The sequence below is a fragment of the Penaeus vannamei genome, chromosome 15 (assembly GCF_042767895.1).
Source record: "Penaeus vannamei isolate JL-2024 chromosome 15, ASM4276789v1, whole genome shotgun sequence".
Classification (NCBI taxonomy): domain Eukaryota; kingdom Metazoa; phylum Arthropoda; class Malacostraca; order Decapoda; family Penaeidae; genus Penaeus; species Penaeus vannamei.
The window spans coordinates 4,550,488-4,568,296 of NC_091563.1; the positions used below are offsets into that span (position 1 = coordinate 4,550,488).

At 51.4% G+C, this 17,809-nt stretch overlaps 1 protein-coding gene across 4 annotated transcripts in view; it reads right to left on the reverse strand.

Moving 5' to 3' along the window:
• The window catches only part of LOC113828418 (phosphatase and actin regulator 2), a gene marked incomplete at its 3' end in the record, with an annotated part of 502,803 nt that overhangs the window by 35,964 nt on the left and 449,030 nt on the right, over positions 1-17,809 (reverse strand).

Here is a 17,809-nt window from a genome sequence, read left to right on the forward strand (position 1 = left end):
TACCCAAACCGCCCACTAACCCCACCCACCTTTTCCCCCTAACCCCGCCCGCACCCACCACATCATTCGCCTTCTACTTTCTCCCTCACGCGAGGACTTGTCGATCTCGCGCCGCACTTTGTACCACCGACGAGCGCCCGGCGATCGACCTCCCACGCCGTTTAGTACCAGTATAAAACCCGAGCTAATATCCGCTGGGACAATACTGGGAGAGAGTTCGCTGTATCAAGAATGGCGGCGAGGCGCTTTGTCTTCCGTGTGGTTTAGCCTCCATCATGCAGCCAGTAACAAAACTACGACGAATAATACAATAACCTCTTCGTTACAAACATTAGTAGTCAGTCGTTAATACTAAAAAATACATTAAAAAATACATCTCTCACATTCACACCATCAATTTCCATGGCAACCATTACTACACGAACCACCATAACAAAACAACAAAACAATAAAAACAACAACAAAACAATAAAAAACAATACAATACAATAAAACAATACAATACAACAATAAAAAACAACAACAAAGCAACAACAAAACAATAACAAAACAACAACAACCGAAACAAAACAAGCGTAATAAACTCCCCTTCCCAATGAGTCCCGAACGTTAACAAACCGAGCAATAAATACCACAAAGCTCTACAATATTCACGTCTGACCTCTGACCTTTGCATGAGCGTCTGTCCCTCTTTAGTTCATTCTTTACCAAGTTTCTCTCGCAGTGTCAGAGCAGGTCAAAGAGAGTAAAAGAGGGGGGGGGGGGGAGTGAGAGTAAATATGTAATAAAGAAAACCCGATAAGAAATGGTGAATGGAAGAAGGGCTAAGCAATTTAAAATAAAAAAATAAAAATCCAAGAGAATAATTCGACTTTGTTCTGGTTCTGAATCTTACGCAGAGGAGACCAAAGAGAAGAGGGAAAAGGACAGACGAGAGGACAAAGGAGACGAGAAGAGGAGGCGAGAACGAGATGAGAAACAGGAATTGAAACAGACGTCGAAACCAGCTGGCCATCGCACAGGGCCAATACGCCACCAGGCATCAATGAGCCAAAGTTGGTTTCTCTCTCTCTCTCTCTCTCTCTCTCTCTCTCTCTCTCTCTCTCTCTCTCTCTCTCTCTCTCTCTCTCTCTTTCTCTCTCTCTCTCTCTCTCTCTCTCTCTCTCTCTCTTTCTCTCTCTCTCTCTCTCTCTCTCTCTCTCTCTCTCTCTCTCTCTCTCTCTCTCTCTCTCTCTCTCTCTCTCTCTCTCTCTCTCTCTCTCTCTCTCTCTCTCTTTCTCTCTCTCTCTCTCTCTTTCTCTCTCTCTCTCTCTCTTTTCAATTCTCACTTCTCTCCATTTCATGATTCTTCCTTCTCTTCCTGTTTTTTATTCCGTTGTTCCCGCCCGTTTCCTCAACCCTTCTCTCCGTCTTTCCCTCCTCCTCTTTTCCTCCCCTCCTCCTTTCCCTCCCTTTCCCTCTTCCTTCCATGCTTCCCCCCCCTTCCCCCTTCCCCCTTCCACGAGTCCCCGACCCCCGCACTCATCAACCCCGGCATCCACCCAATCGTGACCCCGATTGGCGAAATTAAACAAATCAATATAAGACGTTCATCATTACGCTCCGGGAAACAGACGTGGAGGAGGTTGCCAAATACCACCCCATCCCCCACCCCATCCCCATCCCCCCCTGGAACTTTCGCTCCCTCCGTCCGTGCAGAAAAGTACGCCGCAGCCGGACGGACGGGGACGGAGTGTGGGCTGCGCGGGACGGTGGTGGGCGTGAGATGCCTCGGGCGTGACCTAACAGGGCTCCGTGACCATGGCTGAACCCTCCTGCGCCTTCTCCGCCAGCGCCCGGATCGCCTCTTTCGCTACCGCCGCCACGGAGTCACCTGCAACCTCCGCCCACTGAGCGACGCACGGATTCGCACACAGGTGAGCACACGCGAACACACGCATTCAAGTGACCGGCCTGCGCACGTACCCATGTACATTGCAGATCGGAATGAAGCCTTATGTATAGACGGGTTTGAGTATTACAAATGATTCCATCCCTACGTATTTGGAAGTGAAGTGAATGTGCAAATACATACAAGTGAGCACGACGCACAATTAAAGACGTCACAAGGATAAAGGCAGAGAGTCTGCCGCAACACTATATGTACACGAACAAGAGCCCTGTTTAGGGAACGAGAAAGTTTTAGAAAAGAATCTCACCTCTGGGCCTGCAGCATTTCTGGGAGCAACACACTGACCCCATGGCGAAGGGGGGCCAGTGGGGTGACACTCATGGCACGCCGAAGGAAAATGGGGTTGGGAAGAGGACAGAGGCGGAGACGGCCGGGGGGGGAGGCGCTGGTGCTGGGATTCCCACGAGGCACCCCGTGGGGCACCCACCAAGTACCCCAAGTCTCTCTTACAGCCGTGGGCACCCGTGGCACGAGGGCAGCGGCGCGTGCCCCTCCTCACCGCCTCCTGCTTCTCCTCCTCCTGCCATGAAACTCTTCGGAAGCCATCCACGTCAAGATCACTCAAGGTCACAGTTTTTGCCTCTTCCTTGGGCCAAGGCCGGCGCGAGAGAGGCGAGGGCGAGGGCCAGTTTCACGGTCGCACTAGGGAGGGGAGCTTCCCAAGGTCGGCGAGAGGGGGCGAATCCGGCGGGGGCCACGGGAGGCGGAGGGGGCGGAAGGCGCGCCAGCACAGGTCGTGGCGGCGGTCGTGGCGGCGGACACCCTCGACCTCGGCTCCTCCTCCTCCTCCTGCTCCTCCAGCGAGAGAGGACCACTGTTTGATGGCATTAAGGTCGAGTCCGAAGGATCAGCGGGCCTACACTTTGCACCGTCTAGTGGCACTCTCCCCGTGTTGACACCGCCACACCACCCGACGGCGCCGCCTAGACCCGTCCAGCCGACCTTCCTTCCCCCAGAACCCCCTTCCTCGAAATTCCTTCTCTCTCGCTCACACCTCCCTTCCAATTTTCTTTCTATGACTATAGAAATTCACTCTTTCTCTCTCTCCCTCCCTCTCCCTCACTTCTCTCTCTCTCTCTCTCTCTCTTTTAGACACGGTGTTCCTCTCTCTCTTTCTCTCGCTCTCTTTTTCTTATTTTCCTTCACCTCTCGGCCACACACGCGCGGGTCAATACAGCTTCACAAGAGTTCCGTCGTAGTAAACGCTGGAAGAAGAGCGGTCCAACTCATTCTCCAACATCACGAAACTACACGAGGCGGAGCACACCGGGAGGGGGCGGGGGGGCGGAGGGGTGCCACTGGAGGTCCTGCTCAGCGCTTCGCCATCCTAACGCTACTTGAACCCTAATGGGATTGGGATGAATTCCAATTCAATCGCCTTTTTTCAATATTGCAAAGAATCGAGGTCTTTTCCGCATTTAGCCACGTCATGGTCTGGCTGTTATCACGCCATCGCCGTCCTTCATACGCACGCACAACCACCAACGCACACACGCACTAACACGCACTTGAACAAAAGATCAACGTATGATAAAAAATAGATTTCTCCGGCTAAAGAAAGTGAAAAAGCTGCAATAATGCAACATGAAACTACGACCAGAAAAGAACCAAAACAAAGGCCAGAATGTTAAAGCATAGAGCCCAAACACATGAATTTCCCCACCTCTTCTGCTGTACTCCTCCATCTGTCTCTCTCTCTCTCTCTCTCTCTCTCTCTCTCTCTCTCTCTCTCTCTCTCTCTCTCTCTCTTTTTCTTTCTCTCTCTCTTTTTCTTTCTCTCTCTCTTTTTCTTTCTCTCTCTCTTTTTCTTTCTCTCTCCCTTTCTCTTTCTCTCTCCCTTTCTCTTTCTCTCTCTCCCTTTCTCTTTCTCTCTCTCCTTGCTCTTTCTCTTTCTCTCTCCCCTTTCTGCTTTCTCTCTCCCTTTTCCTCCTTTCTTTCTCTCTCTCCTTTCTTTCTCTTTCTCTCGCTTCTTTCTTTCTCTTTCTCTCTCCCTCCTTTTCTTTCTCTCTCCTTTCTTTCTCTTTCCCTCTCTCCTTTCTCTTTCTCTCTCTCCTTTCTTTCTCTTTCTCTCTCTCCCTTTCTCTTTCTCTTTCTCTCTCCCTTTCTCTTTCTCTTTCTCTCTCCCTTTCTCTTTCTCTTTCTCTCTCCCTTTCTCTTTCTCTCTCCCTTTCTCTTTCTCTTTCTCTCTCCCTTTCTCTTTCTCTTTCTCTCTCCCTTTCTCTTTCTCTCTCCCTTTCTCTTTCTCTTTCTCTCTCCCTTTCTCTTTCTCTCTCCCTTTCTCTTTCTCTCTCCCTTTCTCTTTCTCTTTCTCTCTCCCTTTCTCTTTCTCTCTCACAGTAAGAAATAGGGAGAGAAAAGTAGACTTAAAAGAAGAGGAGGAGAAGTGAAATCGAACAAATACACCAAACGAAACAAAAACAAAAGAAATACTGAATGTGTTTGCCAGAACAACACAACACTCGGGTTTCTTGCAGCGGGTGCGCTCTCTCTCTCACACACACGCACACGCAAACAAACATACATACACACACACACACACACACAGAGAGAGAGAGAGAGAGAGAGAGAGAGAGAGAGAGAGAGAGAGAGAGAAGAAGAAGAAGAAGAAGAGAGAAAGAAGAGAAGAGAGAGAAAGGAGAGAGAGAGAGAGAGAAAGAGAAGAGGAAGGGAGAGAGAGCAAGTGAGAAATTGAATAAATAAGAAAGGTGGAATGAAAGAGAGGAAGATAGGTAAAGAGAGAGAGAGTGAAGAGAAAGGGCGCGACGGAGAAAGAACAGGGATAGAACAGCTCAGAGAGAAAACAAAAACAAAAAAACAGAAAGAGGAGAGACGGCGAAGAGCAACAAAGCGCAGGCGAGAGAGAGGGGGTCAGGAAGGCAAAAAGGGAGCCCGCAGCGGAGGCGAGGACGGGCCAAGTAATTACACGAGGCGAGCGGCATTTGCTTCCTCCGGCCAATAATCTCGGAGGTGTGTGTGTGTGTGTGTGCCTGCGCCCCTGTGCCCCGTAAGCCCCCGAAGCCAACGGGCCTCTCAAACGGGATAATCCAGTCCCCCGAATCAGACACTTCTCGCCGCGTCATAAACAGAGGGACGTGAGCGACTTCGACGGCCAAGGAGCGGCTTCGGGCTCGGAACACGGTTGTCAATATCAGCTGATTCCTTTCTCCCTCGCTCTTGCTTCGGATAATGGCCGACGGGAGTGAAGTCGGATTGAAGAATTCATTCAATATCAAATTCTATTTATTTTATCTTATTTATTTTCTATTTATTTCATCAATTCATCTTATCAATTTATCTTTTTTTCTATTTTTTGTATTTTCACATTTCTCTCCGTCTTTTGCCTCCTCGCGGGAAATGAACTACAATTCCAATTAAAAGGGAATCTGAGGCCTGACGTCTGCGAGGCCCAGACAAGGGCTTGGGGTCGCCTTCGCTGGAAATATTCTGGTGATCCCTCTGTCGCCGCCGCCGCCGCCGCCGCCTTCGATACCCCGCCGCTATCAGTCCCTGCTGCTGTCCGCCGACGTCGCAAACACCCCAGCTGTCGCTATCGTATTGGTAAGAGCCTTCTCGCTGACGACATCCTGTGGCAGTCGAATTGTCCATGCGGCGCCGGGAGGAGGAAGGGAAAAAGAGGGAGAGTGGGAAGGGGGAGGGAGGGGAGAGAGGAAGAGTGGGAAAGGACAAAAGGAGAGTGGGAAGGGAAAGAGGGGGAGTGGGAAGGGGGAGGGAAGGGACAGAGGAAGAGTGGGAAAGGAAAGAGGGGGAGTGGGAAGGGACAGAGGAAGAGTGAGGAAGGGAAAGAGGGGGGAGTGGGAAGGGACAGAGGAAGAGTGCGAAGGGACAGTGGAAGAGTGGGAAGGGAAAGAGGGAGAGTGGGAAGGGGGAGGGAAGATGTGGGGAAAGGGAGGGAAGAAGTGCAAGAGGAGGGGAGGCCCGGGAGGATGACGACTGGGAGAGAGGGGGGAGGGATCAGAATGCGGGCGCGGACAACTCAATAACGACACGGAGGCACGACCCATCACGACTCAGTGTGTACATAATCCCCTCACGACCCACAGCACCCACGCAGTGTACCCGCCCGCCGAGCAAGAGGGGGGAGGAGGGGGAGGAGGGGGAGGAGGGGGGAGGAGGATGTCATGAGAGTGAGGAAACCAAAGAAAAAATAAGGAGCAGACATCTGCAAAATAAGAAAATAATGGGGTTGAGGAGAGTGAATGAGGCACAGAGATAAGGAGGGGAGGCGGAGGGAGGAATTCTCCCCCTTATGACCTTGACTGGAGTTGGGAGGGAAGGGGGGAAGTGACAGGAGGGAGGGAGGAAAATCCAGGAGATAGATGGACACCCTCCCGGGCAGATGGGGGGGAAGGAGGGAGGGAAATCCAGAAGGTAGAAGGACCGATCCACAGACAGATGGAGGCAAATAAGAAGGGAAGGGAGGGACGAGCGAGAGGGGAGAAAATCTCGGGGGTAGATGGAGAGACAGATAAATGGAAGTGGGGAAGAAGGGAAGGAATGAGTTGGTCCTATCAGTGGCGCAGCACTCGCCGAAGATCTCAAATCACTCTCATATTCTAATCAGCTCAACGCCTTAGGAGCAAAAACCGAAAAAGTTCCCTCCCCTTCCCCTCCCCTCAGGGCCCCAAGTCGCATGTCACTGCAAGGAGACATCGCGACGCCAGGACGACCTTTCACGACCTGCGCGCCGATCCGGACGGCACCTAGTTACAGCTTGACACACAAACACACACACACTCGATACCGCCTACATTATTTAGTCCTTGCAATGGCCGCGGGTACTTCCACCGACGCCGTCACTGTCACTGTGATTTCCACTGCCGTGCCACCACCTGCACTCTCACTCCAACGGCACTGCCGTGGCCGCCACTTGCCTCCGCGGTTCTAAGTGGCGAACTGCGAACCGTTCTCAACGCAGCTCCCTTGCCCGCTTGCAACCCACTCGTTGAGCGTCACTGACTGTGTACTGGAACCCTCATCGAGCCATTGGCTGACACTCTCCCCGCGGCACTTGCACTGTGTACCGACTGACACCCCTTCCTCGGCTGGAAAAATACGACCGTGGCTGCGATTACGCCGCTCGCCTTTGCCTTTCGCTTCTCCCGTTCGCCGCCGTTCCGTGTCCTTTGTATAAACACCGAGACACGCGCGTGACCCCACCCTCTCACTCAATCCCGTCGCTGACACTGCTGACGTATTCCAGCAAGAGCGCTCGCGATCTCTCTCTCTCTCTCTCTCTCTCTCTCTCTCTCTCTCTCTCTCTCTCTCTCTCTCTCTCTCTCTCTCTCTCTCTCTCTCTCTAACACGAACGCAAATACTGCATACCTTGCTCATACTTGTAATTCAAGTCACTTTGGCATTAGCAATGGATACACACATGTGCCATAACAATATGATAAAGAGGCATGCTTATAGAGAACGCACAAAGACACACAACCGGAAGCATACACATACCGATTTTCACACATACACGCCACACACGCACGCGTACGCACACGCACACGCGCACAGTTGATCTGATCGCAATGACCGCGGGCAGAACGCGCGCGCGCACTCCCGCACGCGCGTCCAAGAAGGACGGGAGTCGTACCACCACCACACGGGCACCAGCCTCAACACACACTGACAACGCCACTGTCACGCCCGCTGCTGCAGGGGTAGAGACGATGGGGGCGGGAGGAGGGAGGCAGGAGGGAGGGAGAAGGAGGGAGAGCAGGAGCAGGCGGAGGTGGAGGAGGAGGGAGAGGAGGAGGAGGAGGAGGAGCAAGAGGGAGAGCCGAGGCGCGTAAGCGACGAACCGCAAAGCAGCAAGGAAGCGAAGGAAACACGATACGAATTACGGGAGGCACACGAATTGGCGATTAAACGGGAGATACGGGGAAGACGAAGAGAGAGAGAGAGAGAGACAGAGAAGAAAAAAAAATAAACGAGGGCGAGGATCGAGGAAAGGAGAATGGGGCAGCGAGGATCAAATAACGCGGAGAGTCATACTTGATTACGTATCCACCGCACCGCCGCCGCCGCCACCACGAGCTCGCCCCGCGTGCACCGCCGATGTTGTGCTCCTCGCCACGGCTACCACGCCGCCGCCGCCGCCCGATGCCGTCGCCACAACAAGCGGGACGGGGCGAACGCGGCCAAAGGGAAGGCGAGGAAAAGGAACGGAAGACGAGGAGGAAGAGGAAGACAAACAACACACAAGGGAGGAAGAACAGGGATAGGAGGGAGGGGTGGCGGAGGGAGGAGGAAGGGGAAGGTGTGAGGCAGAGCGGGAGTGAGGCAGGGAGGGTGGGGAGGAAAGGGGGGAATGGCGGAAAGAGAGAAAGAGAGAGAGAGAGAGAGAGAGAGAGAGAGAGAGCAGAGAGAGAGAGAGAGAGAGAGAGAGAGAGAGAGAGAGAGAGAGAGAGGATGGTGGTAGGAGGGCAGACGTGGACCTGGAGGAGGAGGTGGAGAAGGGAGGGAGGGAGGGAGGAAGGAAGAAGGAAGAGGAGGAGGAAGAAGAGAAAGAGCAAGAGGAGGAAGAGGAGGAGGAGGAGAAGAGAAAGAGGAAGAGGAGGAGGAGAGGAGAAAGAGGAGGAGGAGGAGGAAAGCTGGTTTATATACATAACTCAACTCAGTTCTGATTGCATAGCTTCCCTCTCTCCATCTTATGCCACTTTCCCAACTTCTTCCGCTCCTTTCTTCCCTCTCTCGTACGGTTTTATTCTCCCACTCTAACTTCTTACTTCTTATCTCTTTCCCCAAAAACTTTCACAGAGCCTAATTTTTTTTTCGTTTCCTTTTTTTGTTATTTCCGTAACCAAAAGTAAAGCACTAAAAGAAAAATGAATAAAAAAATAAATAAAAACAGGATAGCCCGGGTAAATGCATGTGAACGTGTTACAGCTTTGATATGATAATGAGAACCAGAAGGGGGAGGGAAGGAGGGAAGAGGGGAGGGGGTACGGGAGGGGGTGGGAGGGGGGAGTGAGAGGGGCAAGAAGGAAAGTGGGGAGGGGGTACGGGAAAGGGGGTGGCAGGGGTCAGTGGGAGGGGAAAGGAGGGAAATGGGGAGGGTAAGGGAAAGGGGGTGGGAGGGGCAAGGAGGGAAGTGGGGAGGGGGTACGGGAAAGGGGGTGGTAGGGGCAAGGAGGGAAGTGACGAGGGGGTACGGAAAAGGGGGTGGGAGGGGCCAGAAGGAAAGTGGGGTCATTGTAAGACCGATATGACTCAGCAGCAGACCCCAGCAGACCCCAACAGCATTATTCGGGGCGGCGCGAGAGGACGGGGCCAGTCCAAATCTTGTTTCTCCTTCTGAAAGCCTGCCTACTTTAGATGGGATCTGGGGGACGGAGCCATACGCGCTTCTCTGTCAAAGTGATGTCATTCTATTTCTAAACAAACGCACATGCATGTACACACGCGCACAATATTGTCTCATTCGGTTTCATGTACCATACATACGAAACAGTGTGTGTGTAAAAAAGGCACAAGCGTAAGTATACACACGTAGATTTTCACGCATACACACCATACATGCACGCGCACGCACACGCAAATACGTGCACGCACACGTATACGCACGCGCACACACACACACGAGAAGACTGCCGCATACACAACAAAGCTAAGAAAATTAGAGAAAGACAACAAAACAAAAGATAAAATAATCGCAGCTTCATTTCAATTGCATGTCGACGCAAAAGTTAGATAAGAAAACGACGATAATGATTCCTCATTGTCGAAAGAAACGGTAACTCGAGAAATGCCTGTATTTATCAAAAAGATTGAATTCCATACCTTTTCCCCGCCATTTATAAATCCCGTGCGCTGCGGAACTTTTATTTTCGTCCAGAGATCGAGTTTCATTTTTCTTATAACTTATGCATCTTATTGCTCGCGGGAGCTCTACGTTTCTCGAAAGATTGGGATCCGTTTCTTCTTGCCATCCAAATTATTTATGTCTTGAGAGAGCCCTGTACCTATCAAAAGATTGAGTTCCCTATCTTTCAAGTATCATTTACCTATAACTTGCATCTCCTCTCACCCTTCTCCTTCTCCTCTTAGTCTCCCCTTCTCCTTCTCTTCCTCGCCTCCCCTTCTCCTTCTCTTCTTCGCCTCCCCTTCTCCTTCTTTTCCTCGCCTCCCCTTCTCCTTCCTCGTCTCCCCTTCTCCTTCCTCGTCTCCCCTTCTCCTTCTCTTCCTCGTCTCCTCTTCTCCTTCTCTTCCTCTTTGTCTCCCCTTCTCCTTCTGCTCTTCGTCTCCCAAGAGGCAAGGAAAACAGTCGACAAGGCGGGAAAAACGAGTTGGTCGGCCCCTTCCCTTGCTCCCTTTCCCCTCGCTCCCTCCGCTCCTCTCTCGTTCTCTTTTCTCCTGCCCTTCGTCCCTCTCCTCTTTCCTTTACTTTCCATTCCTCTTCCTTTTCCGTCCGCCCTTCACTCCTTTCCCTTTATCCCTTATCATTCATTTCTCTCCCTTTCCCCCCCTCTCCCTTCCCATCCCTCCCTTTCTCTCCCTTACGTCATCCCTGCCTTCCTCTCCCGTCTCCCCTCCCTTCCTCTCAGTCTCCTCTCTTACCCCTCCCTTCCTCTCTCCTTTCCCGCCCCTTCCCCCACTCCTCCCTTCCTCTCCCCTCCTCCACTTCTCCCTTCCCCTGCCCTCCCCCCCCCCTCCTCTCCCCTGCCCTCTCCCTCCCTGGTCACACCGCGAGCGCTGCCGTCCTCCGGTGCCGCCACTGCGTCCAGCCAATGCCATCTTTGTACGGCCTACACCGCCATGTTGAGCCGATAGGAAAAGCGACCTTGCGGGAGGGAGAGGGCGGCATGGCAGTGGCTGCGGGGGCGTCCTTGCTGTCTGTCTCGGGAAAGAGGAAAGAAATCTAGGCCTTTTCTTGTTAGGCTTTCGACAGGACCTTCCAGCTCCTCTCTCCCCCACCTCCCCACCTTCCCTCCTCCCCACCTCCCCACCTCCACGCACACTACCTTTACTTACTCTTTTACTTACTCTCGACTCTTGCTTTATATTCTACTGTGCGTCCGTCTGTCTATCTTTCCCCTCTCTTTTTCGCTCGCTCACCCACCTTCCCTCCCTGCCTCTCCCCTCCTCTCTTCCCCCACCCATCCCTCCCTCCCTCCCTGCCTCTGCCTTCCTCTCTCTCCCCTCCCTCCCTGCCTAAATACCCTCCACTCCTTCCCCTTCCCTCCCCCTCCCTCCCTCCCTGCCTCTCCCCTCCTCTCTTCCCCCGCGTATATCCCTCCCTCCCTCCCTGCCTCTCCCCTCCTCTCTTCCCCAATCCCTCCCCTCCTCCTCCCTCCTCTCCCTGCCTCTCCCCTCCTCTCTTCCCAACCCGTCCCTCCCTCCCATCACCTGCCTCTCCTCTCCCCTCTTCTCTTCCCCCCGCCCATCCCTCCTCCCTCCTTCCCATATCTCCTTCCAGGAACTGCCTAAGCCCCTCTGTGCAAGATCCGTTGACCCTCAGACAAGCCCCCACACACATCTGGATCCTTCCTCCCCAAGTTCCCGCGGTCCCTCCGGTGATCCCCTTGTCCCCCCTCTCCCACTTGCCCCCTCTCCCACCCCCCTCCTCCCCGACTGGACCCTCACACAGGCGCTCTCTCTCTCTCTCTCACCGGCCCGAAACTGGACATTTTAAGAGCGGCGATGATGCTCTAATACTGACGCAGGAGATAAAAGTCACTAAAATTAATCACCACCCCCCACCCACCACCTACCTCTTCCTCCTCCTCCTCTCCTCCTCCCCCTCCCCCTCCCCCTCCCTCTCCCTCTCCCTCTCCCTCTCCCTCCCCCTCCCTCTCCCCCAGCCTCTCCGCAAAGGCACTCTCTCGCGCCCAACCTCCGACCTTTCGACCCGCTGGTGCCACGCCCCTCGCCCACCTACGCAGATGAAGAGTCACCTACACCGTCCGCTGTTTCCCTCCGACCTGGCTACGCGTAGGTACGAAAGGGGGGAATAGGAGTGGAGAAAAAGACGAAAAGGGAGAATAGGAGTCGAGAAAAAGACGAAAAGGGGGAATAGGAGTGGAGAAAAAGACGAAAAGGGGGAATAGGAGTGGAGAAAAAGACGAAAAGGGGGAATAGGAGTGGAGAAAAAGACGAAAAGGGGAATAGGAGTGGAGAAAAGGACGAAAGGGGGAATAGGAGTGGAGAAAAAGACGAAAGGGGAAATAGAAGTGGAGAAAAAGACGAAAAGGGGGAATAGGAGTGGAGAAAAGGACGAAAAGGGGAATAGGAGTGGAGAAAAAGACGAAAAAGGGGGGATAGGAGTGGAGAAAAAAGACGAAAAGGGGGAATAGGAGTGGAGAAAAGACGAAAGGGGGAACAGAAGTGGGGAAAAAGGCAGACGAAGGCAAGGTCAGCGGGAGGGGGAGGGGGGTGGGGGGTGGCAGTAAGACAGAGACGACAAAACACAAGAATAAAGACAGAAAAGGAGATGCTGGAGATGTAAAATAATAGCAACAAGATCCTTGGTCGGCGCAATACTGCATAAGGTAATGACTATATCCGTCTCCAAAAACCCGAGAGAGGAATAAGTACGTCGAACGAGAATAATGATGACAGCATTATCATCATTATATTGATATAATTAATATCATCATTAATACAAATAATTAATATCATCATTAATACAAATAATTAATATCATCATTAATACAAATAATTAATATCATCATTAATACAAATAATTAATATCATCATTAATACAAATAATTAATATCATCATTAATACAAATAATTAATATCATCATTAATACAAATAATTAATATCATCATTAATACAAATAATTAATATCATCATTAATACAAATAATTAATATCATCATTAATACAAATAATTAATATCATCACTAATACAAATAATTAATATCATCATTAATATAAATAATTAACATCATCATTAATACTATTATTAATACAATCATCAATATTATCATCTTTTCTACTGTTATTATCACGATCATCATCATTTCGTTATCACTGCGTAGAATGAGCAGACGAGCCGAGGAGGCCAGAGCGCCCTCTTCCCCGCCCTCGCCCCCGCCCCCGCCCTCGTCCCGCCGCAGACGCCGCCCGAAGGAGCCCGTCTCGAGCACCAGGGCAAGACGCCGAGGCCGGGCTTAGCCTGAGATAGAAGGGCTTTGCGTGCCCTTGGCTGCGCGTCCGGCAGGCTCCCGGGCGTCGCGATGGCCCTCGCCCAGCAATAACCAAGGAGAAGCAAGGAGAAAAAATAAAACAGCATCACAACCAATAATAGCATTACCGCCAACAGCAAGTCGCGCAAGCACCAACAACCAAACAGCAACGAAAGCAACGCCGTCGCCAACAACACAACGCCGCCAGCAACGCCGCGAGCACAACCTGCCGGCCACAACCAGGGCCTTGCAGGGTCGTAGGGAAGCTGCAAAACTTGCAACCTGCAGCACCGTGGTCACAACACGACGTCTGTGACATTAATTCATGGCGCCGACCACTCTACCAATTTGCAATTTGTAATATTGCGAATAGCGTGCAATTTCGTTTTAGAACGATGAGCCTACATTGCACTCAAGCAAGGAAATGTTTATATATATATATATATATATATATATATATATATATATATATATATATATATATATATATATATACACATACACACACACATATATATACATATATATACAAATGACCTTTGATGATGATGATGACGATGATGACAAATATTTACAAAAAAAAAAAATAATAATAATAATAATAAGAGAAAAGCCTGGCCCCCCCGATCGCCGCCTCTCCCGAAGATTCCCTCCGCAGCGGAGTGAACCAGTGAACCGCTCGGTCTCCCGCCGCACCTTGCAACATAACCATCGGCATCATTAGCGTATTGCAACATCATGCGAACGCCGGTCCTCGGTACCTCGCAACACGACCCACGGCTCTCCCATAAACACGCCGGCACTTGACTTGCAATACCCACCGACACTGCAAAACAGCGCCATCTACACACCGAACTCAAACCGCACTCAATATGAGCTTCGCAACTTGATCGGTTCCACCTGCAACACGAGCCGCCAGGGCTTGCAACAACGCATAATAAAACCCGAATCCATTACCTGCAATAAAATGCCGGCGGCGAAGAAAAATCCTGTAGAACAAATAAATAGACAAACACATACCTACATACAGGCACAGGAGCACGTACATACGCACACACCCACGCACATACCTAAACAAACCTCACTTACTAAACCATGAACCCATTAAGAGTCATTACATTAACATCCAAAATAATTATTTAAAAATGGAAATAGAGACCAAGAGAGAGGGAGTGTGCGAAGGGAGGTAGGGATGGGAGGGAGAGGGAGGGAGAAGGGGAGGGAGAGGGGGTGGGGGAAGGGAAGCGGAGAGGAAGCGGAAGGAGGAGAGGGAGAGGAGAAGGAGAAGGGGGAGGGAGGGGTGGGGAAGGGGAAGCGGAGGGAGAGAGAGAGAGAGAGAGAGAGAGAGAGAGAGAGAGAGAGAGAGAGAGAGAGAGAGAGAGAGAGAGAGAGAGAGAGAGAGAGAGAGAGAGAGCGAGAGAGAGAGAGAGCGAGAGCGAGAGAGAGAGAAAGAGAGAGAGAGAAAAGCAGTGCTGGAAAAAAAGAGACAGAGAGAGAGACACACACACGCAGATAGAATTTCAAAAAATGCATTTATAATACTTTAAGGGAAATAGAAGTTAAAACAATTAGCGCTGAAATTACGGCTTAACAAATGGCGAGGGTGGGAGGCGGCCAGATATACTCAACAGAATTAAAATGATGAAACACTGCACCTGAGGCACCCCCTCTACCCCCTCTACCCCCTCTACCCCCTCTGCCCCCACACCCACCCCATCTCACCCCTATTCCCCCCCACCCCATCTCACCCCACTCCCAACCCCTCCCCGTGATCCCCAATATGTTTTGTTTTACTTATTGTCGGATGAAATACCTTGTAACTGTGTGAATCAGCTATAAAGTGTCGGTATCTTTCCCCATGGTGGGGGGGGGATGGGGAGAGGGCTGGGGTGGAGGAGGAAGGAGGGAGGAAGGAAAGAGGAAGAGGGGGAGGAAGGAGGAGGGAGGGAGAGGAGGTGGTGGACGAGGGGGAGGAAGGAGGGAGGAGGAGGAGGTGGACGAGGGGGAGGAGGAGGAGGAGGGGGAGGGGAGGAAGAGGAGGAAGAGGGGGAGGAGGGGAGGAGGAGGTGGAGGAGGAAGGGAGGAGGAGGAGGAGGAGGAAGAGGGGAGGGGGAGGAGGGAGGAGGAGGAGGAGGTGGTGGACGAGGGGGGAGGGAGGGAGGGAGGAGGGAGGAGGAGGTGGACGAGGAGGAGGAGGAGGAGGAGGACAGGGGGAGGAGGAGGAAGAGGGGGAGGACAGGGAGGAAGAGGAGGAGGGAGAAGGCAAGGAGGAGAAGGACGAGGAGGAGGAGGAGAGGACGCTGGTGAGAATGCATGTGGAAAGAGGGGATAGTAGGGGAAGATGAAGGGGGAGCAGGCACAGACGAGGGTATATACGAAGAAAAGAATGGAGGGGAGTAGGAAGAAGGAGGAGGAAGAGGAAGAGGAGGAGAGGGGAGTAGGAGGAAGAGAAGAGGAGGAGGGCCGGAAACGGGAGCAAAACGAATGAGAGATCCCTAAAAAAAAGAAAAAAAAAGAAAAAGAAACAGGCAGAAAGAAAGAAACAAACAAAAAAAAGAACATATATATGTATGTATATATGTATATATATGTGTATATATATATATATATATATATATATATATATATATATATATATATATATATATACATATATATATATATATAAAACATCCGCCAGCCAAAACACTGCATAAATGAAAAAGTAAAATAGAAACAGACCCGTTGGCAACTGATGGGCGCCGGGCAGCAAGGAAACGAACCCACGAGAGGGGGGTGGAGAAAAGGAGGAGGAGGAGGAGGAGGAGGAGGAGGAGGAGGAGGAGGAGGAGGAGGAAGAGGAGGAAGTACAGGGAGGGGGGGAGGGGGCAGGTGGTGGGTGGTGGGCGGTGGGTGGTGGGCGGTGGGCGGTGGGCGGTAGGGGGAGGGGCAGCTAGACGAGCAAAAGTCGATATGTTTACAGGTCGGGACCACATAGAACCGGGCAGAGAAGGGAAAGGGAAGAGGGGGATGGAGAGAGAGAAGGAGGGGAGAGGAAGTGTGGGCAGGAGGAGGAGGGAAGGAAGGGGAGGAGGAGGAGGAGGAAAGGAAGGGGAGGGAGGAGGAGTGGAAGTAAGAGAGGAAGAGGAGGGAGGAGGGGAAAGGAGTGTGGAGGATGTGGGGAAGGGAGGGGGGGGTCATTCGAGTGGGCTAAACAACCCTCTCTCGTGGATTTCAAGGAGTCCGGAAAATCCTTCGGAGGAGGAACAGGCGGATGAGGAAGGAAGTGGGGGGTGGGGTGGGGTGGGGGGAAGGGGGGGGCAGGAGGAGATGGAGGAAATACACGGAGAGAGAGGTAAGAAACAGAGGACGATAACAAAAAGCTACAAGTACCTGGTAACAATGGCAAAGGTAAATAAACAACAATGTAAATAATCACAATCATATTCTGATAACAAAGGCACATGTGAGTTGGTGAAAAAGATAATTATCAATGCAGTAGCAAAAAACAATTACATTATGTGAAAGACAAAAACGACGAACACAGTAGCTTTAGCATAAATACTCATAATCAACATAACAACATAACCATAACAATCGACCAACAATAATAACAACCCTTATTACCACCACTGCAACTCTTTGCGACCACAAACGTATTCCAAGCTCTTACGACTTCTCCCATTACACAAGACCCAAAACGGAGCGAACGAAGGTAAAATCAGTCGTGGGAAAAAGCCAGCAAGCGAGCCGGCGATAAGAGCGGCTGACGACGACGACGACGACAACGCGGCAGTCGTCCCTCTCAACGACTATCGACTTTTACTCTTCACTTACTTCTTCTTCTACCGCCTGGGCACACCTGGGGCCACTCCGGCCTTTAACTGCGCGTTCTCCTTTTCGTCTCTTTTCTCCCTCCTTTGGCCCTATGGTTTGGCCTTCCGCGTCCCTTCGCCTTCACCTTTTATACCGATTGGAGAGGGACGCGCAGAGGTAGAGAGATAGGGGTGAGAGGATGATGATGAGGAGTAGGATGGGGAGGGAAAGGAGGAGGCGGAGGATAAGGAGAGAAAAGAAGAGGAGGAGGAGGAGGAATAGGATGCGGAGAGAAAGGAGGAACAGGATGGGGAGAGAAAGGAGGAATAGGAGGAATGGGAGGGAAGACGTAGGGAGTTGAGAAAGAGGAGGAGGAGGAGGAGGAGGAGGAGGAGGAGGAGGAGGAGGAGGAGGAAAAAGACGAAGAAGAGGAGGAGCAGTTGGAAACGGAACATGAAGAAGGGCACACCGAGAAGCAGGAACAGCAGGAGAAACGGGAAAATGAGACGCCGTAAAAAAAAGGATAGTACGAAGAGGAAGCGGAGGCGAAGATGGGGGTAGAGTAGGAAGAGCAAATAGCGACCTCTAACGACCGCGTGATTCCCGAAGTGTCCGGCTCCGATTACGCAACACATCAGCCGCATTCCAAAAAGTTGTCGCTCCTCCCATTCCTTTTTTCTTCTTGGCTCCTTTCCTTTCCTCTGCCCCAATTCCTATTTTCTTTTTTTTTTTCCTTTTTTCCTTAGAGATGTTAACCTCCCTTTCAGTTTTCTCGAAAAATGAATAATCATCTACATTTCTTGGTAAGATTCTCGAAAATTCTGCCTTTACCTATAGACATAAAACCCAGCCTTATCTCTCTCTCTCTCTCACACACACACATACACACACAGAGAGAGAGAGAGAGAGAGAGAGA